The sequence below is a fragment of the Otolemur garnettii genome, unplaced genomic scaffold, assembly GCF_000181295.1.
Source record: "Otolemur garnettii isolate 467f Iridium unplaced genomic scaffold, OtoGar3 scaffold00254, whole genome shotgun sequence".
NCBI classification, from domain to species: Eukaryota; Metazoa; Chordata; class Mammalia; order Primates; family Galagidae; genus Otolemur; species Otolemur garnettii.
Window position 1 is genome coordinate 64,996 of NW_003852649.1, and position 4,091 is coordinate 69,086.

Here is a 4,091-nt window from a genome sequence, read left to right on the forward strand (position 1 = left end):
CATCAAACTGGTTAACATAGCCTTTATGTCATTTTCCTAGTTATTGTGTTAAGATGTTTATATTCTACTTTCAGAAAGATTCACTTGTATCCTTGTAAGAAAAACCACAGAGGTGATCCCTCCAATCACACTCCCTCCACCCATCCACCCCTCCTCCCCTCCCCCTCCCCATATTCTTAGGCTATAGTTAGGTTATAGCTTTCATATGAAAACTATAAATTAGTTTCATAATAGGGCTGTGTACATTGAATACTTTTTCTTCCAATCTTGGGATACTTTGCTAAGAAGAACATTTTCTAGCTCCATCCATGTAAACATGAAGGAGGTAAAGTCTCCATCTTTCTTTAAGGCTGCATAGTATTCCATGGTCTACATATACCACAGTTTATTGATCAATTCATGGATCAATGGGCACTTGGACTTATTCCATGACCTGGCAATTATGAATTGGGCTGCAATAAACATTCTGATACAAATATCTCTGTTGCAATGTGATTTTTGGTTTTCTGGATACATACCTAATAAAGGAATTGCAGGATCAAATGGCAGGTCTATTTTTAGTTCTCTAAGTGTTTTCCAGACATCTTTCTAAAAGGAACATATTAGTTTGCATTCCCACCAGCAGTGTAGAAGTGTTCCCTTTTCTCCACATCCATGCCAGCATCTGTGGTTTTGGGATTTTGTGATATGGGCTAATCTTACTGGAGTTAGGTGATATCTCAAAGTAGTTTTGATTTGCATTTCTCTGATGACTAAGGATGGTGAGCATTTTTTCATATATCTATAGGCCATACGCCTATCTTCTTTAGTGAAATTCTTCTTCAAGTCCCATGCCCACAAGTGAGATGGGATCACTTGTTTTTTTTCTTGCTAAGACATTTGAGTTCTCTATGGATTCTGGTTATTAAACCTTTGTCAAAAACATAACCTGCAAATATCTTCTCCCATTCTGAGGGCTGTCCCATTACTGTGTTCTTGGCTGTGCAGAAGCTCTTTAGTTTGATCAGGTCTCAAAGTGTATTTTTTTTTCAAAGACAGTATTATCCTTATTAAAAAATGTGTAGACATAGCAGCACTTACAAAACAAGAGTTCATACAAGGCATTATATGTTGCCAACTGACAGTGTGGGAAGGCCAGGCGCTCCCCCGGCTGTCTGTGGGCTAGGCATCACGTCTGCTCACAACCACCTGCTCCACTGAGTCCCAGGAGAGCCAGAACCCCTGAGGGAGGCCCACAGCAACAGTGGCATTCAGCAACTCTTAGCCTTGTCATGTGGTGAACAGCCCATTGGTCAAGTATCACCCTCCTTAGCAGCATCTGGAACACTCGTTGGTGATCTGGAGGTGGCTGGTGTACTTGACCGACTTATTAAAAAAATCTAAGCATTCAATATGAAAAAACAATTCTCCCTGTCCTATGCCATCTGCAGAAATATTTCCATTGTGGAAGAGATTCGCTCTTCCCTTCAAACACCCATGAAGCTGGCGCAGGCCTCCACTGCAGCAGACAGGGGTAGAGAGGGCACTCCCACAGAACTGGCTTTGGTAGACAAGGCTGATGGTCACACTGTCCCCTGCTCATCACTCTGCTTCTTATTGCTGTGTGGCAGGGTGAGGACACCAGTGGGCACAGGAGAAATCCTATTCTGTTCAGACAGTATGGCTTTCTTTGCTTGGGCTTTGTCCAGCAAGTCCAAGCTGTCCCTATGGGTCTGGATGTTGTGTGCATCATCCGTAGGAACCCCCCTGAAGTGCTTCAGCTTCGAGCTGCCTGTCTCCCTGATGACCAAGGCAAATGGGACCGTCCACTTGACACAGTGCTCTGTGTCACATCACTGATACCCTGAAACCTTTTGCATCACTTCAGACAAAGAGAAATGATACAAGGCAGAAGCACTGAGCACCCCTTAGAAAAATTCTAAGTAGTCCACATCCAGGATGCAGAGGTCTAAGAGCTCTGCAATCTGAATAAAGATCTGCTGAGGATACTGTTGCAAGAGCACTTCATATAAGTCATTCAGATTTGTGACCTGCAGGTACACATTCAGCCAGGACACAATGGTCAGGGGACTTAGTGCCACTTAAGAGCCTTCATAATCATTAATTCCATGGTAAGAATTTCATCTCCTGAACAAGCCACATCAGTGACATAAGCAAACTGGTGCAACTTTGGAGGATAGATTTCCTCAAGTTTGGCTGCAATAAATAATGATGAAATCCCAATAAACTGTAGAAGTGTTTTCACAACGTTCTCTTGTGTTGCCATATACTGATCAAAGAAATCCTGTGCCAAGTAGAACGTCTCCCTGTGGAGTTTGTAGACTTCACACACCTCCATCAGCCAGTCCAGGTTGATGGCGCGCATGTGAGGCTGCAGCAGAGGATGCCGCTGCAGCAGGTGCTGGTCCCACAGGTACATCTTCTCCTTGTGCGGCATGATCTTCCAGACTTCCTCTCAATTTGCCCAGTTCAGCATAGGCAGTGTGGAGGCCCTGGACAGAGTGACCTGAGGCTTGTACGTTGGAGTCGGGCACACCAGCTCATCCTCCTCTTTGTCAGGTGTGGGGATCAAGGAACAGGGGTTTGCACAGACTGTTACTGTCCCAAGCCTGACTGCTGCCACACTGGCCTCTCACAGTCCTGTCAATTTTGGCAATTTCTTCATCTGGATCCTTTCGCCATTGTGGAAGTTGGAATTTGATGAAAAGTTTCTGAGTGAGTTTACTTTTGTGGTGGAGGATTGTACTGGTCATTATGGAGGATAGGTTTGAGAATTTCCTGCAGAGCTGGTTTAGTTATGGCAAAATTCTTCAACATGTGGATGTCATTAAAGTATTTAATTTCTCCATCATAGATGAAACTCAGTTTAGCTGGATGCAGGATCCTGGGTTGAAAGTTATTTTGTTTTAGGAGATTAAAAGTTGATGACCATCCTCTTCTAGCCTGAAAGTTTTCAGCAGAGAAATCTGCAGTCATCCTAATACTCTTCCCCTTGTAGGTTATGGTTTTCTTACATCTAGCTGCTTTCAGAATTTTCTTTTTCATATTAACTTTAGTGAAGTTAATTTTGATGTGCCTGGGTGATGTCTTGTTCAGGTTGAGTCATGCTGGGGTTCTGAAACTATCTGCTATCTGAATTTCAGAATCTCTTGGCATGTCTGGAAAGTTCTCTTTCATAATTTCATGAAGAAGAGCCTCTGTATTTTGTGAAGCAACTTCATCGCCTTTAGGGATTCCTATAAGGCAAATATTAGTTTTCTTCAAATTATCCCAGAGCTCTCTGAGAGAAAGATTCATTTTTGCTGTCTATTTCTTTTCATCTTTGAGCTCTTGGGTTCATTCAAAACCTATGTTTTCAATGTAAGAGATCCTTTCTTCTGCCTGTTCCATTCTGTTACTGAGGGTGTCTACAGTATTTTTCAGATCTTTCAGGGCTGCAAACTCTTGCCTCAATGTTTCAAAATCTTTGGTCATTTTATCTCTGAAATCATTGAATTCTTGAGACATCTTTTGAATAATTTCTTGAGATAGCTTTTGAATAATTCTTGAAATTCTAATTCCCTCCTTTCCTCCGAACTGTTAATCCTATTTGCTATCCAGATTCTGAACTTGATTTCTGTCATCTGAGCCATCTGTTTGTGGATCAGATCTTCAATTGCTTCTGCCCCATCCTTTCTTGGGGGACTTGATCTACTCTGGTTATTTTGGTTACCAGAGTTTTTCCGCTGATTCCACCCCATGGTGAACTTCAACCATTTGGAGATTGTCCCAAAGCTGTTCAGCCTGTGTCTGCCACTGGAGAAGATGCTGGCTTCCTCTGGTTGCCAGGAGAGATAGGGTGTGTCTGTCCAAAAAAGCCTCAGGTGTGAGCCTTATTGTTCTAGCTGTTGCAGCTGTTGCTCTTCACTTCCACGTACTGCCATGCCTGTGTGGTTCCCTCTCAACTGACTGTCCCCTCACATTTCTTGGGTGCTGGGCTTGGGGTGCCAGCAACACATGGGTCAATGAGTCCTGGGGCAACCTGCTCAGGTGCTGGGGCAGCGGCAGAGCAGCAGCAGCTGCACAGGGGATTCATGGGTTCGACAGTCCTT

The 4,091-nt window shown here is 43.5% G+C and overlaps 1 pseudogene; it reads right to left on the bottom strand.

Annotated features, from left to right (window-relative positions):
* Positions 1-1,562: 1,562 nt before the first annotated feature.
* Positions 1,563-2,753, bottom strand: LOC100953745 (annotated as a pseudogene).
* Between the last annotated feature and the right edge of the window lie 1,338 nt (positions 2,754-4,091).